The sequence below is a fragment of the Manacus vitellinus genome, unplaced genomic scaffold, assembly GCF_001715985.3.
Source record: "Manacus vitellinus isolate BGI_N305 unplaced genomic scaffold, ASM171598v3 scaffold_5_pilon, whole genome shotgun sequence".
Classification (NCBI taxonomy): Eukaryota; Metazoa; Chordata; class Aves; order Passeriformes; family Pipridae; genus Manacus; species Manacus vitellinus.
This window is the reverse complement of record NW_021940682.1, coordinates 23,315,092-23,333,334: the sequence shown is the minus strand read 5'-3', so window position 1 is coordinate 23,333,334 and position 18,243 is coordinate 23,315,092.

Below are 18,243 nucleotides of genomic sequence, written 5' to 3'. Positions count from 1 at the left end.
CAGGAGGATCTCAGAAGTGTTTGTGGGAGGAATGAATTGTGTGAAATAATTTTGGTAAGGACTTGTGCACAGGATATTATCATATATGGGAGAGGAGAGGAAGGAAAAAGAGAAATCAAGCAATCAGATTCCTTTGTTTCTTTACGCTTCCTATTTTTAGCATAAGACACAACCAGCAGTAAAAAAGACAGGTGAGAAAAAGTGCACTTTTGTACTGCCTTACATTCCATGAGTTCCAGTCCATGCATGGGACTGACTCTCCCCTGCTTGTTTGGGTAATTCTTTCAGTCAAGTCAGAATTCAGCTAGAATTTCAACAGTTTTAGTGGAAAACATTTTGTGTCATTCACATAACTGTAACTGATACATTTTTGGCACTCCAACATCTATTTCCAGGAACTGTAAAGAGACATGGCAATTAAAATATTAGCAGAATTATGTGAACTTTGTGAACCTCAGATGATGTTTAGTGTGCATGCAGACCAAGTTTTGGGCAGAGGTACTAAGTATTCTTATTTAGTAAGGACTGGTTGTATTCTCACTGTAATTGGGACATTGACTGGAGATGGTTTTTGTTTGCAGTATGCTAGGTGTAAATATTAAATAAATATCATTCAGGTTATGAATTTTGGCAGCCTTGATCATGGCTTACATTTGAAGGCAATTTGTAGTTTCTTCATTTTCATAACTACATTTTAATTCTGTTAACTACTAGAGAAATTATTTAGTTTGTTGGGTTTTTTTTTCCTTTTAATTTTATTAAGCCACAAAAAGAATTCATTTCCTGCCCTCTAAGAAAATTGGAAAAGCATGTTAAAAAAACCTGTTCTCATACTCAGCTGGATTCTGTAATGAGAGAACTGTTATGGGACTGCCCATGGTGCTTCTTGAGGATATGACAGCTGCTCACTTAAATCATGGATGACCTCTTTCTTAGGGGTGCTTCGCAATTCTGTTTCAGGAGCACATTTGCCTGCAGTTTTTATGTCTTTTCCAGTTTTGGCAAGCCTCTCAGTTTCTTGCTTCTCTTTCATATCTCTAGTACAAGCTTTCCTTCTTAGTGGCCTCTTTTCAGTGTTGAGCATAACAGAGTATCTTGTAAAGTTTTTGCCATTTTCAAGCAAAATGGAACTAAGCAGGTAGTAGGAAGCCCTATGCCAAAACAATTTCACAGGGCAGTAGTGACTGGCACAGTGACCATCTTTCCTTCTAGCCCACTAGGCATGCACCAATATACTCCTCTTGCATAGTCTGCATCTTTCAGCATGTTCTCTCCTTATTTTCTAAGAAAGACTGTTATTTGCCCCATTTCTTCCTGCTCAGCTTCTGACCTCTTTTTCCTGACCATGACTTAAGCTAAGCCACATTTAGTGATGCAGTAATTTGCCTACCCTCTTCTTTTATTAGAAACCATGGTCTTGGTTCCTCTGTTTTCTGTTGTTTCTGTCTTTTTTTCCCCCACTTTGTCTTTTTTACTTGTGTTCTTACTAGAAGTTTCAGGAAATACCGGGGTTTCTGTGCAGTGTTTTGGATCTTCAAATACTCAGTTGGAGTGGGACCCTTCCCCACTGAACTTAGAACTTAATGCCCATTTTGTAATGCTGTTGAGTTTGGCTTTGTGCACATAGATAAACATAGCAAGCAGATGTATAGGACAGAAGAAACTCAGAAGGAGATAAGCAAATGAAGTAACTCACTCCATTGCAGAAAATAAAAGTATATATTCCTTTATTTTCCTATTTTGAGATATTTCCATTTAATTCCTTCCTTTGAATGTGTTAAACTATTTGATTCTATGTCAGGGAATCCCAAATTGTAGGATAGAAACCACTAATGGAGCTTAAAGATTATTCAGCTTTATTCCACAAATGTGTAGCTGAGAAGTGTTCTTTTGTTACCACCAAGACCAATTATATTAAGTGACAAAGTAGTTGAGCAAGGTATTAGTATACAAATAAACAGCTTCTCCCGGCTGGCCAATCAAAAAGCTCTAATACAGTGTTTCCAAGCTATTGGAGGAGCTGTTCCTCTTTATGAATGGGTATGTGCTACCAAATAAAACCAAAAGCCAAGGCAACGTGGTATCCCAACAATGGTGGAGTCCATAGCAGCTGCCTGCAGAAGAACAGGGCAAGAGAGGACTTGCTTCTTGCCACAGAGTGCTCTATCAAACCCCAGCAGTTTACAGTCCAAGAGCTTTCCATAGCTTTTTATTCCCATGACTTGCCACTGCCAGCTAAATGGCCAGACCTTACTGTGGCAGATTTAGATACAAAATATGGAGCTGAATTTTGCTGCCCATGCCGCAGAGCTGGGAAAATGGCTCGTGGGAACACTTGCTTCAGTGCAAAGATGGCTTGGCATAGGCAGACCTCCCAGTGAAAACCCTCCTGGGCACATGCCATGGTACTCAGGTATTCTCTTTCCTGCATGAGGAAAAGGCATTTTGGAAAGCCACCCCACTTCTAGCCATTTCCAGTCTGGTAAAAGTCAGAAGTTGATGTAAACATTACGTTTGAAGATCCCCTCTCTCCTTGAGCACACACGTGGCAGTACTCTGCTCCTGGAAGCTGATCACAAGTAGCCCAGAGAGCAGAGAATGTTGAGGACAGTGCATCTCATTCCTCTGCCATCAGTAAGAGACAAATATGCTTGCTCTGTTTGGGAGTGGCGGGTGAATTCATAGTCTCTTCTTGAGCTAGAAAGTTTCATGAGCATAACAGAACACTGATGCAGTGCCTTATGCATCAGAGTATGAAAAGAAGCACAAGTCAGGAGGGCATGTGTTTAATGCGTGCTATGGTTCACCATCTTTTGAAAAGCTATTTCTTTGCTTGCTGAATTGCTGTTATTCTATTTCCGGAAGAACACTGAGGACAAGAACAGGTTAAAAATAAAAAAAATCAACACAATACTGGACCAATAATTATTCTTTCCATAAAAAATAAACCTAATTCATCTATCTGGTAGGGGGACCAAAGGCTGGCTGTGTGTCATAGCTCACTGGGTGTGACATTTTGAAAAAAGCATCCGCTCTGCTCCTGGCAATGATTTTCAAAAACAATTTGCACTTTATCTCTGTGACACCAAGAGATCACACATCAGCCAACACAGTCAGGTATCTGGAGCGAATCAATGGCTGTCTTACCTCCCAAGGTCTGCCCCCTAGTTTTATTGCTGCTGACAGTGGAGCCACCAGTTAAAGGGCAGCCTGAGATGACCAATTTGTAGATAACACTAGATTTCACACACTAGCTGAGCCTACTGGGACACAAAGAACTTCCAGCATAAACTTGCAAGGAAGTTTCACTGTTTTGTCTGCCATTTGAAGCCCCACAAATGTTTTCTTAAATAGCAGGATAAAAGACAGCAACAATAAGAGTAATAAAACCAATAGGTATATACAAAATAGTGTCTCAAGAAAAACATGCTTTTTAGCAACCAGAGGCAAAACCCCAACCTAAAAACAAAAAGTGGGTATAAGGCATGTGGTAGTGGGATATAGATTCACATTTTCCATCCTCTTTAGGGAAGGCTACACATATTGTCTGTGAATGGGAAGCAGCTGGGAAGTAATCTTTATCAGCCTGAAACATATACTAGCAATCTTCAGGGTAAGCTATATTTTGCCAATTATGCTACTTGAACTGCCAAGTGAAAAGATGTTTAATGTGAAGAGTTCAATAATGAAAGGATTTTAAGATAAAAATAAAAAGTTCCATTCTTAGCTCTATTTTCTGATATGGGAACATAAATGCTTGTTAGGAATAGTTGAAGATTCCATACTCAAAAAACTCTAGCTGACTGGCCTTATGTGGTCTTATTGAAACCAACCATAAATCCTTTGACTTACGTCATGTCTCTGCATAGTCTTCCATCAGCTCGTCTCAGTATGAAATTCTGTCAGAACTTGTAATTTCAACCATTTTTTCATAATTTAGTGTGTTTTGTAGCTATCACTTATGTTCATCTTTGTTTCCCACTCATTCTGTAGGTCTCATGATCTGTTTGCTTCTAAAGATTTAAAATTATTTTGGACTTCTAATCCTGAGCATTAGTGGGTAAAGAAGTCCTTTTCAAATATTAGTACAAACTTATTCAGTCCTCTTGCTGGCCATGACTTGACAGCCCATTTCAGTACCACATATTTTAGATGGATTAATGACATGTGTGTGAATTAACAGCACTTTAATGTTGGCTCTTTTTTAGAAATCAGGTGAAGAATATTCAGCCAGGATGAGTAAAAATATAGGTCCTACAAAATCACTCAGCTTTTTAAAAATACCTTGGACAATGGTGCTATATTTTCAAGACACTTTGCAGTTTAATGTAAGTTGTGTCATTTTGAGTTCAAAGAGAAAGATGTCTGCATGTTAGTGCAGCTGCTTTTCCTAAATATGGAAATTTGAAGGATCTAAGGTGAAGGTGTCTACAACTCTTCTCTCCACAAGCCCGTTAGTTATCTTACACTGGCTTTAGAAAGAACGGCTTTAAAATAATACTTGCGAGTGCAGAAATAAAGGGTACCTGTGACTGCAGGTAGCAGAGCCTTTGGATATTTTGTCAGGCTTTATGCCTTGCCTGTGGTATTACCCAAAGCTGGACAATCTAAAGGGTATCAGGAATAGTTATGGGGTCTTTGTGAAGGCCTGGGATCAGAGCTAGGGAACACCTCAGTCCAATACTGATAGACATCTCAATATTGAATGGAAAGGACATCATCATACTCCCTCTGTCCCTGTCAACTTTGTGTTTCTAATTTTGCACGGTATTTTTACATTCTCTTTTTTTCCCCCTATAATTATTGCATTCCCTGTCTTCTGCCTTCCATGCCTTGGATATGCCAGGAAAATTCTGGTGATATCTGAATATGAGTCAGAACCTATTCAGAAACACAGCTTATGTACCATATTGATAGCCTTGGGCTTTTGCTGAGTTCTTACTACCCATTGTATAGAACCGTTTTTAAAGCACAGTGTTGCTTTAAACAAATATTAGATCTAAAATCTGTGTCACCATTCTTACTGAAGGGCAGATAAGAGGTTTGCTCATTTCCTAATGGAAATTCCTTTTTACTGGTTGACTTGATGATTTGAAAATGAAAATAATTGAAAATAGCAACAGTGTAGATAATTACGCAGTTTGAGTTCAGGAGCAGGTTCTCAGCATTAGACAGAGCATTGTTTAAATGCTATGGATGACAATGATTAAGACAAATAATTGATATCCTCTTTAGAGTGTTAAATCTGTAGCCCAACATTCTCCTAGGATACAGTCAGGTGCATATTAATGAGGAATTACTAATAGTTGGTGGGGTTTTTGAGTGTCTGGAGCTGTGAAGGCAAGCCTAGATACAGGAAATAATCCTTTGAACAATCTCCAACTGTTCTGAAGCATCAGACAAGTTTGATTTTACATAAACTGAAATTTTCCTGGAAGACACTGGGTACCTGTTAATAAATTTTTCATCACTTTGATGGATGGTCAGATTCTGAGCCTTCTTTGTTTGTTTGGCATTTGTGTAATACTCAACCTTTCCTCTTTACTTGGCATCCAATCTTTTGCACATAGACACATACAGAAAAAATGAACATACCTTTATATCCATATTTGTTAACACTAGGAATGGATATTTTTAATGAATATTTAAAATCTTTACCACACATTCTAAGATTACAAGATGACTTCACATACAGTTAAATACTTTTTGGAATTTCCAAATTTAAAATAAATAAAGCTTCTTTCAACAATGTGTCATTGTTCTTGTTCTGCATGTGTATAGAACAAACCCAATGGTAAGCATAAGGTCATAAATTTAAAGGTAAATCTAGTGCTGAACAACATCAAGGTCTTCTACCCTAAAAATATGGAAGAACACTGTAGGAGCTCCAAGACACAAAATGACACTCAAAAATTTACCATTCTTTACAGCCTTGAAGACTATGATCATGTTTCAAATAGAAATTTCACTGTAAAAAGATAAGTGCAGTGTGTTTTTTTAGAACAGCGTAATTAGAAAGAGTTCTAAAGCTGTTTTAAACTCACTCCAAATGTCTTCTGGATACCCTTGAGTAAAAGAGCAGAAAATGGATAGGAACTCATGTATTGGAGAAAAATAATGAAAAAAACAGATGAAGCCATGGCCTAGTTGATAATTTAGTCTAGCATATCAGAAGCTGCCTTTAGTTCTTTGCATGCAGTCTCTAAGCTCTCAATTTTTCTGATGCCTAGGAGAAATGGGGGTCATTCTGTGCCCTCAGAATGAGCAACTCAAAGGAAAATTAGTACTTGTTTTGCAGAGGCCACAAATGAAAAATTTACAAAATATTCATTGGGGTTCAACCTGGGCAACAACCTGTCAGAAAGAAATGTAAACAGCCTTGAAAAGATCTCTGGTGCTGAATTCACATTTTAATTAACTCTGCAGAACAATAGTGACTAAAAATGTACTGCCTCTTAAAATGCTCTTGTTATTTTTTGAAAGGATGCCATTTTATCCCAGAAGCAATGAGCCTGTGCTCAAAGCACTTGGAACAAAGACCACCATTCCACCATACCTTGAACGATGTCTCTATGGCCAGGGATGTTAGAATTCATAACACAGCCCTTGAAGGATGTCTGTCAGAAGTCTAGAGTACCTTCATAGTGAAAAGAAGGAAAAAGACATTTCTAAAACATGATTTCTCTCATCCCAAAGTAGATAGGTCAGATTAATCATTCCCTGTGAGTACCTATTGATCTCAGTTTTCTATAAAATTGGCTCATAAAAGAGACATCTGAATCATAGATACTGAAGCTTTTGTGAGATCAGTCTCATACAGGCTGTCTTGGCATGTCACATAGCCTCAGTGGAAACACTTGTAAATATATTCAAGACAAGTTTTAGGATAACAGCACTGAAGTCAAAGATATGCTGAGATGCTAAGTTAATAAAGTTATTAACAGTCTTATGAATGCAATTAATTAATGATTACTTTGAAATTAGTAGCCTGAATATATCTGTTATTCATTATTAGCCTAAAACATATTAATTGGAAGGTCAAGATTCTTATTTTCAGTTACTTTCTCATATGAAAATACTGGGGGATGAGGAAAATTAACTGTATTTTTTGGTGTTGATGTTAATGAAATTGGAAACTGAACAACAGAGAAGTAGAGAAAAATGGCACCTCAGCTTTCATAATTCTTTTCTCTGAGTTTGAATTCATTGTCATGATGTTATGTGGTAAAGATATTTAGAAGTGTTAAGACAATGAAAGAGAAAAGTGAAAAGGAGAAAAACTGAGGGTTTTTTTTCCATTTATATCTGTAATGTCTATTTTTGCAGGTAAAATTACTATGACAGTGTTCTTTGGAATTCTTGCTGTACAAAGTGCATAAATTTAACCTGTACCTTTGACAGGAACCTCACTAACCTTTTAAATTTTGATTCTTGGATTTATTTTTTCTTTTTGAACCATCATATTGACAAGAAAAGGCAAATCCAAGCTGCAAAAATAAGCTACAATGCCTTGTACAAGTGGTCTTTTCACTAAACTGAAACAAAAATGACACCACCCCCTGCTCCCAAACCATCATGAATTACAGCCGCAAGTATGACTTTCTTGACTCACCTTGGCTTGATTTCAGATACTTCATATTTCCTTAGGCTTTTTATAGTTTGATTTCCTTACTGCTGTCAAGAAAGAGAGAAAAAGAATCATGTTTCCAAATAAATTCTTTTCTGGATTCTGCAATGTGAGATTTGTTTAATAAATTACATAAACAGATACTCAATGAATACTTTGTCCACAGATTTTTGGCCTGAACCACTGACAATACTGTTTTCTCTTGATCCTTCTGCTTAAACTCTTGTAGTAACAGAGAATAGTTTATTGTTTGGTTTGGGACCTCAAGATTTCATTGGGATTTCCAGTTCTGGGAGGACCCAAGCTGTATCTTACCCCTTGTGCCATGCCTGCAGTGCTGTCATGCCACCCGTGGCGCAGGTAGCAAGGCCAGGGCACAATCCGTGAGGGAGCTGCCTGCGCAGCCCTGCTCACCACATGGGAGTTTGGACCAGCCAGTGGTTGGGATCATGAGGACATTAGAGTTGTGGTGTAGTGCACATCTCACCCATAGTCTAGATATTGCCTAACCCCATGGGATATTTTACTTTAGGGGTGTAGGTGAGGTTTCGAATTGCACTGTAGGTGTCTGCATAGAGGATGCAGAGCCACAGAAGGTGCTCTTCTTTTGTGTGAGATGGTGGCTGCCCAGGGCTGTATTTCAGCTGTGCAGTGTGAACAGATATCAGGCTACAGTGAATTTCATATCTCTCAGAGATTTTTTTGGTTGTGGAATGATATATCAGAGACTGGTTAGTAAAATTAGTGGACTGTAAATCCCACAGTATAAATCACTCATGGGAAATGATTTAAAAGATATAGTTGGAAACAGCAGTATTTCGTCTGAGGTAATTGAATTAGTTCATAATAAAAGAAAGATTTGTGACCCTTATTGATTTTTTTCCTCTTTGAAAATAATGGCTATGGAACAGAAGGAGAGAGGGGGAGGGAGAAGAAGACTTCTTCTTATAAGAAAATTTGCTTTCGTTGAAAAAAAAAGTCAAGAATCTTTTCTTCCTCTCCTTGTCCTATACATAAAAGATTATAAATTCATTTGGTTGAAGAACAAGAACTTTTAAGCAGTACCTTGATTTTTTTTTTATTTTTTTTTTTTAGTAGCAAACTTTCTGAGGGCATATGTTCATCAGCTATATTGTCCAATCTGCTTAAGCCATCTTTGGCCAAACGATTTGATTTCACTAGTTATCTAGAAACATGGAGCTTCTTTCTGGAATTGATTTTCTCCACTGGATCTGTTGAGGTCACTTTTTTCTGTGTCAGAGATCAGAAAATGTTGGAGAGAAACCAGGAATCTCCCTCTAAAACGTAATATCTGCAAAAATGATGGTGAAAAATTGTGGTTTAACTCTGACTATTTTAAAGAAAGATTTCTTTAATCCAGAGTTGTGACGTTGGTGTTTTGTAACATTTTAATAACTGATGTTTACTAATTATTCTTTCAGGACTGCTTTCTTGTAGATTCTGCAAATAAGAACAAGAAATTAAAAACAATTAATATACCCTTAAAATGATCCTGATTTTGTGCACTGAAACAATTTCTTTGATCCTCAAAAGTAAAAGAAGTATCACTTAGTTACTTCTACCTCATTTTGTAGAGAACATAATTTAATCCTTCATTAAACAGGAACCTCTACTGGAGCAAGAAACAGCTACTGAAGCCAAGAATAGATAATAATAAATATGTTTACATTGGTCGTGATGAACCAGTACAATCCACGAATATATGCTTGTTTGCTGCCTGTGGCTTGTAGGCAGCCAGAGGCTGTGTGTGGTGGTGCTCTCACCCAGCACTTCCCAGGACCTGCAGGCAGAGTCGGCTGAAGGAGCACCCTCACCCCTTTGTGGAAAGCTGGGGAGAACCTGTGGTACAGGCACTCACTCTGTCACAACACTTCTGTTTGAATGTGCTGTGCCTTCATTAAAGCTCTTAAACATCAAAATCAGGTTTGAATATTACAGCCTCAGACCACTTACCCATCTATTCTCTACTTCTGTAGTTGCCTCTCAGGCTTCTAAGGTTCCCTGGCAGCTAAAATTCTGTTTTCTATGGGACTATAAACATTGCTGTAGGATCTTTCAGCATTTAGCTTCCATTCAAACTTGAAGGGAATCCAGCAACATGACACTTCTCAATGCGAATCCCTTCAAGGTTGTAATCTGCTAGCTATCCTCACGACATGTCCAAAGTAGATCAACAAGATGTGACTCTTCATAAAAGGTAGTTGCAACAACTTATCACTGCAAATTACTTCTAACCCTACAGCTAAGTGGCAAGGGCACTTTCCAAGGATGTTTAGGCTCCAGGGCTGGACATCTCCTCAGCCTAACAAAGTTCAAAGGCACAATTCGTGCTTCTGAAGTGGTGGCTTTTACTGTCAGTGGTGGCCTTTTGGATAAGGCAAGCTCTCCATATCTCCCTCTGAATACATTACAGCCAAGACTCCAGAAGAAGATAAGCAAACAATACAGAGAAGCTAAATCTGCATCTTGGATTTTGAGCTGCTTGTTTTTAAATGAGGTAGCCTGCATTGTGATCCTCACATTTTAAACTCAGTAGTCATTCCTGGGATCAAAATCTAATACCTAGTCAGAACTACAGGCATTAGTCAGGTCAATTTAGCACATAAGCTTTTGTTCTATCTTGTTTTATCCCCCTATCCTCTTCCAGCCTTAGGACCTCAGAGACCAGATTTAAAAATGTAGTGACGCCTTTTCACAGTGCACTTTTACAATGCTGTTTTCTGTAATTGTGGTGGAAAAGTGCTTAAGGAAAGGAAGAACAATAATATTTTTAGAGTGGAGAAAACAGTTGATGAAATCTGAATGGTGTAGAAATAGAAACCCAGCTTGACTGCAAGCAGAATTAAGTGGATGAAACCAGGAGGTGGAAAAGCTGTGTTCCTCATCACAACTCTGCCACGAAAGTCCTGACAGAAGAAAATGTTGACACCTGCAATTTGTTAGAGCTGAGGCTTTTTTCTGAGAGTAGCTCTGGTATTTTCTAAATGTAAGAATTGTATGTTTTGGTTAGGGATTTTTAAAATCTGAGAGTTATTGCTAGGCTCATACAATATATCGCAAGTGGTATCTTGGCACTGAAACAACTGCTGAACCATGAATCTAAACTCATCGTCTTGGACCATTCCTTGACCTTAATTATCTATTGATTCACTCACTGCATAATTAAGATTGATTTATGTAAGAAGTATGTCATCCATTTCCCTTAAACCCAGAAAAAACATATAACTAGCATATTTACATGAAGCCCTTAGATCAGCTAATGATCCCATATACCACATATTTATCTTTTTTCAGACACATAAGTTTTACTATCACTTTTGAGTAAAATTTGTACTTTTGAGGTTTAGAGGGATTGAGGCAATTTGTGAAATGACATCATCCAAACCCTGATGGACCAGTGGAGACAGACATTTTAAACTAATACTGTTTAAAAGCAGAGCAGTAAAATAGTAAGAACATTTATCAGGTCAAAGGTTCATAAAAATAAATAGAGTGCTCTGCAGACACAAATGACGGGATAATATATGAAGACTGTGATTTATAAAAATATGAACTGCAAGTATTTTCTTTCATTTATCGAACTTCTGCTGAAAATCCTAGAATTATTTACATTTTATAACCCTGTGGTGTATTGAGGACATTTTTCCTATTTTCCTTATTGTCACAAATGTCATGTCTTACAGAATCCCTCATCTGCAGAATGTCATCTGTCTTGTTTCCCACAATCACATTTGTCTGTGCTAGATTGCCCCCACTGAATCACCCCCCCCCTCCTTCTTTTAAACAAGTGCCATAAACAACCTTGTTAGGCTGAGACACGAACACATACTGACAATGGAGGGACTTTTATACTAAGTAACCCCTAAAATTAATTTTTTCCTTTAGCTAATGCTAAATAGGTGACTTCAGCCATGCAGACCCTCAAGTTTGATTGTCCAAAGCAGTTACAGGCTTGAACTCTTACATTTCTCATACATCCGTGTATGCTCTTGTAGAGTGGCACCAAGATTAATCTAAATAAATTTGTGAGGCTTTTGAGGGAGACTTGATTTTGATTGAATTGCTGGTTTCTCCTGTTAAACAAGGTCTCCTTTTTTAGCAGCTGGCTAAAATGCTCTCAGGTGAAATCCTTCAAGAATCCTGTAGCTTATACATAATAAGATTTAATTATTTTACATCTCTTTCACATTAGTGGTCCCCTGCATTGCTACATCCAAAGGAGCAATCCAAGTGCTGAATTATGAAAAATAATTCCAGTGTAGGAATATGAGTAATAACACACAAGGTCAAAGAATAGGCAAGAGTAATTTGTGACAACTAAATTGCTTGATGTAATACTTTGGCTTGATAGTCTTTAAGAGGAGGCTTTACATAAGTCAGAGGTCTTTGGAGTAATATGCAAATCAAAATCCTACCACTCTCCTAAATCCTTTTAATCCAGTCGTTAATCTCAATAATGACCTAGTTTTTGGAACCTTTAGTGTGTTCAGCTACTTAATCACATTACCTAGTTTGCCCTTTGCAAACTTTTAGAGGAGAAATAAATAGCATCATGCTAAAATGTAACTGAAACCCTCCTGAACAAGTGCAGTTTTATAGCAGAAAATCTCATAGCACTTGCTGAAGTTTCATGAAGCCTCTCTGTTTAACAATAACTATTAGATTTTTAGAGCTTTGCATAATACAAAGGAAGAAAGAGATGGATATCAAATTCCTATACTTAGCTGACAATTGTTAGACAAGCATCAAAATGAAGAATGAGCAGCCATTACATAGTATGAATCTTTTTTCTCCGGTTGCTGTGCATTGTGTGATCACTGTCCTACCTGGCTTTCTGTAAAAATAAATAATGGAGAAAACTACTGGATTCATGTGAGTTTTGAAATTTCAGAAGAAGAGAATTATCAGCTGTGAAAACATGACACAATGGTAGCTTGGTTTTATGTATTGCTCTTATAGAGAGTAAGAACTGGTTTAGATTTAGTGAAGACACTTAATGTCAGAATTCCTCAAAAAAGGAAGGCACAGACCAGCTAAACCACAGCATATACAACACTCAAATATTCTCTAATACCAAGCATAGTGAAGCCTGAAGTTCACTTACAGCAATTGCTTGGCTGGCAAATAGGCTCTATACTTTGTGCCTGGGGAAGCATGTCAGAAGAGTTTTACACAACAGGATGATGCACTTTGTGTGTAATTCCACCAATGAGATAATCACATACCTTCCTGATTGTCGAGTATCTGTCAAACATAGTAAGTATGCTTTCAGATGATCTTGTAGAACAGCGGGTGGATTTTTTTTATTTTATTCTATTTTATTTCAATTTATTTTACTTCACTTTTGAAAGTTCTTATACCAATCATATTTTAAAAAGCCCTAACTCTTTTATCTCTGATCTTTGATAGCCATCCTGCACTAGAATTGGAGTTAAATGGTGTTTTTATTCCCCAGAGAGAATACCAAAGAGTAAGACAAGAACTGGACTCTCATGAGGTGTGTATAAAACCAGACAGTAATGTATGTATTCTCCGTAAGGATCACAAAGGCTAAAAGCATTCACTAGTTCTCTGAGGCCTAAAAGACCATGACAGATACAAGGCATGCTCTAGTAACTACATACAAGAACTCTGAATTAAGTTTATCATTATTGTGAGTTTCATTTTTTTATTTAAGATGCACAAGTCCTATTTTTGAGAAGAGTTAGTATGTTGCACAGGTGTGTTTTGAAATTTAGATAAGTCTAACTGCTTAATGAGCAAGCCGAATAATGGTCTTCCATAATTATTCAGAGTTGATAACTGACAAGTTGTTTAGATAATTTCTTTATCATATTGTCTGGGTTCATAACCATGCCAACCACTACTCTTCAATATTTGTGAAATAACAGAGAAACAGAGAATGGTTGAGGTTGGCATGAACCCCTCTGCAGATCATCTAATGTAAAGTCCTTGTTCAACGCAGGATCAGCTTCAGCAGGTTCAGCATGACTTAACTTGTGTCCTGTTGGGGTTTGAGTATCTCCTAGGATGAAGACTCCACAGCCTCACTGGGCAACTTGGTTCAGTGTTTGATCACTCACACAGTGATAAATATTTGGTTTGTGTTTAAGTGGAATTTCCTATATTTGTATTTGTGCCCATCACCTGCCATCATGTCACTGAGCACCACTGAGAGGAGATTGTCTACATCTTTTTTGCTTCTGCCCATGAGGTATTTAGACACATGGATAAGATCCCCATGAGTTTCTCTTCTCCAGACTGAACAGCCTCAGGTCTCTCAGCCTCTTCTTGTCTATGAGATACTCCATGTCTTAATATTTCCCTGGTCCTTTGATGGACTAGGTTCAGTATGACTTTGTCTCTCTTTTACTGGGGAATCCAGAATTCGACCTGGCACTCCAGCTACGTCTCTCTAGGGATGATTGTTATGATCTGATCATTAAAATTGTTAGACAGATGTCTCTGCCCAAATTAAGGTCCAAACAAGACCATATGCCAAATTCAATAGTATGGATTTTTTTTTTTAAAGTAAATGTGAGGGAGAGAGAAAGAAATGGGGAGATGGGGGGAGGAGAAGAAAGAGAGCAACAGAGAGACAGATTAAGTAGAAAAATATCACCACTCTGAAAGCATCCTGTTGGTCCTCTTCTTCTAGTCTTTATCAGTGGTGAGAGTCCCAGCCTTGTTGAAGTGATGGTTGCAGTCTGGATCCATCAGGTGGTGGGGTAAACCCATAAAACACAGAGTCCACTGGGTTTATATTACACTTTGGCTAGGTGGGAATGCCCAGGTGCCTCCCCCAGGGCAGGGAGTTTTACACTGGATGATGTAATACTGGATCACAAGATACTTCAGGAGAATTTTACACTTTCTAAGACATTACAGCTGCCTATTGTGTCAGCAAAGCTGAGTCAGTTGTGGCCCCATCAGCAGGGATGAATACCTTCAGGGCTATGTGTGAATGTCCCAGTAATTCTTTGGAGGGGAGTTTTCACTCCCTGAGCCACTTGTGTAAGGACTTTGGCATGATAAAAGGCACTATCCGAGCTCACAGGATTTGCCTGTTTCAGCCTTTTCCTTTATCTTGTTCAACACCCAGCTGTAGCCTCCAGTGATGGATGTGTATGCCCTCTGCACCTGGGTGGTTGCTGCAAGTGGTCAATTGTTTGAGCCAGTCCAATCTCACATAGTGAGTTGAGCAGAAGAATCATCTTCCTTGATCCATAGGTCTTCTTAATGCAGCCCAGGATGTTGTTGGACATCTTTGCTGCAAGGGCGCATTGCTGAGAGAGCTTGGAGCCTGAAAAATTGATGCACCTCTTCTGACCTCCCTGTGCTGTCAGGTCACTGGTGTTTCTTGTGAACTGGCACTAGTCTCTTGGCAATATGTACTCTCCTTTCTTGAAATAAGTTATTTCACACAGGGCAGGGAATAAGACATGAATTAACATACCTTCTTGTGTACTCAAGCCAAGATATCTACATATGGTCACTTGAAATGTCCCTGGTATTCACTTTCATTACATACCACATATAAAAAACCAAAATTGATTTAAAAAATAAGCATTAACCAGGATGTAAGAAACTATTATACTCAGGCATATATCATAATATCTTTTTGTAAATAGAGTTGTCTGATTTTGCTTTGGCTGTTTTGTTGGGTTTTTTAATTCTAGCCCCAAATATGAAGAGGCGTAAAAGCTAAAACAAATCTAGAATAAATGTACTTCAGGATATATATATATATATCTCCTCACATGAGAAGAGGCAATTCACTTGAATGTAATGGGATGCCTGGCCAAATTGTAAATTCTCCAATGACAGAACAGAGCATCAGTACCATTCTGAGCCTGACAATAATACAGCAAGAGCTAGAGAAGTGTTTCTATCCATGAGGTTATTAAACAAAAAAAAAGTTTCAGGACATTTAAAGGAATTAAAATTTTTTTAATAAATCGGTAGATTCATTCAGGTCAGCTGTACAAAAGATGTTTCAATTTTTTAAGAAAAAATTCCAAGGTCATATTTTCACCAAATGCAACTTTTCAACTGCTCGTCTTCTATCAAACTTTTTTCTTTTTTTTTTTTAACCTCTTGGCTTTAATTTTGTCATCAAAACAATGAGTAGTTTTCACAGCCATGTTCCTATGCTGATGTGTTCTATCACAAACATGTTTCTTTGGAAGTTTTAAAACAGCCCAGGCTTGCTTACCACTATCAGGCTCTATTCCAATATGTAGGGGGACAAAAAATATTAAGTATAGAACAAAATTACCCGTACTATAAAGTAGTATTTCTCAGTGTGTCAACGCTTTCTTTGACCTTTCTGGTGATGTTATGATGTCACAACTCTGTGGCTTTGGCCTATTTTCTGCGTAGTCTCCACTGGGCTAGACTTGATGGAAATAAACATCTTACATAACAGTCTGGCTGTGCACTCAGCTTTTTTCCCTTCTCTATTTTTTTTCCTGAAGGAGATTTTCCCAGCATGAATTCTGTATGTACAATTAACATTTGCCAAATTTCATCTTTAAAATCTGTTAGGATTTTTAAAATGATTAAGAGATAGAGATGATGTGTTTTATCACCCTTCCTCTGTAATCACACAGCTTTACACTGGAAAGAGAGAAAGAGGCAGGTTAAAACTGCAGTAATTCCCTTGAAAGATGAATTAAAATAGAAGACTCCGAATGTAAGACTTTGTACTACTGGGGTTATTTAAGCCAAACCCTTTCAGTAAAGAGCAAAAATTAGATACATACTACACACAGAGACATAAAAACATACCCTGACCTGATAGCAAAGAGAAGGATGAACAGTATTGTACATCAGAATCTTTAACTCTTTCTTTTCCTTTTGCCTATATTTATTTTGACTGAATGTGTAGCAGGTATGTATTGAACAGAAAATCTTCCTAAAGAATAAAGGATGAAATACACATATGGAAATATTATTAACCAAAATGAATACAGAAATAGGTGCATACATACCAAGAAAAAAATATGCTATAATGTGTACCATAGATTGGCATAACCCAACTTACTTACGCAAGTTTTTTAAACTAGGAAAGTTTGGAGAGAAAATTTTGCAAAGTGTTTACTCTCAAAACTACAGTTGCAGGAGCTGCCATCAACTTTTGCTTTCAAAATCACTGAACAATTTAAAAATAATTACAATTAAAACCCAGTATTTTTGGTTTTCTTGTAGTTTGTCTTCTGTTTTTCCAGTCTTATGGCTTTAAGTCACCACATTTTACTCCATAAAACACAGGCAGGAGAAAAAGCTTACTTAAAAGAAAATAAAGTAGCTGAAATTTATAGTAGTCATTGAGCACTTTGGGCATTGAGCACATAGGGATACTTTTTTTAAAAATTTATAGTACCAGTTCTTCTCTCTTGCACCAGTTTCACCCCCTATATCTCTGTTGGTGCTAGTGGCATGACCTGATGAAGTAAACAGAGTACAAATGATCAGGCCTGTAATTACCAAATCAGAAGTGTTAAATACTCTGTATTAGAAAAGAAATATTTGACATGTCACAGTGGAAATGAAGTAGATCCTTTTCGTTTTTAATGACTGAATACTACCTAAACCAGTGTCCTTTAATTAACCTAAACACTTGTGTGCTTGGAAGAATGGTCTGTAGTACTACAGACCTGCATCTGCAGAAGCCGAGTGGAAGGCTCACCTCCATCAGTTTGGGAAGAACCCGTTTCCAGGTGCTGATGACACAATAAATGCAGGTAGACTTACTCTACTGGCCAATCCACTGAGTAAACAAACATGTAATCAGTTTACAGCACACAAGACAGGGTTTGCATGCATTGTTGAACTCACTACATCTATCAGCAGGACATGCTATTATTTTTAATAGACTCTTAAATATTCACTTTTCTCTAGAAGTCACACCTCTTCAACTCAACAGTCTGCTTAAAGTTATGGGATTCTAGGAATAATTCTGTAACTGGTTTCATTCCTGCCTTACGAATTTAATCTACAGTCTTCATTATATCAGATAATTTAAATATTCTTTCTGAGACAAAAATCTACTACTTCCTGCTTTCTTTCTATTGTTTTTTATCACCATAAATTACATTATTACATTAGAAGCATTAGGAATGGTTCCACAAAGGGAATCCTTGCCCGTATTCTAAATACCTCCTGGTTTTTTGAGGTGAAGCAAGACAAAGAATTGGAAATGCAAATAAAACTTAAATTTTATGTTATCTAGCTTGCTTTCAAGTTATGTGAACTTTTATGCTTATAAAGCATGAAAACAATAATGTAAAAGTTTGTTTAATGGATGTTGGTTTTACTTAATTTATCCAATGTGTCTAATACTTGTAAAGCCAGAACACTCTGGATTGATTCTTAAGATAACGTGTTTATTACATTGGATATAAGCCACATTGCAAATCCTATTGTTGCCAGAAAATGTTAGTCACGTGGATTGACAATGTATCAGTGAGCTTTGCAGTTGCCAGAGACATTTACCTCATAATTCACTGACCATAAGGAGTTCAACAAGGGAAACTGCTGGATTCTGCACCTGGGATGGGGCAATCCTGGATGTATGGACAAACTGGGGAAGA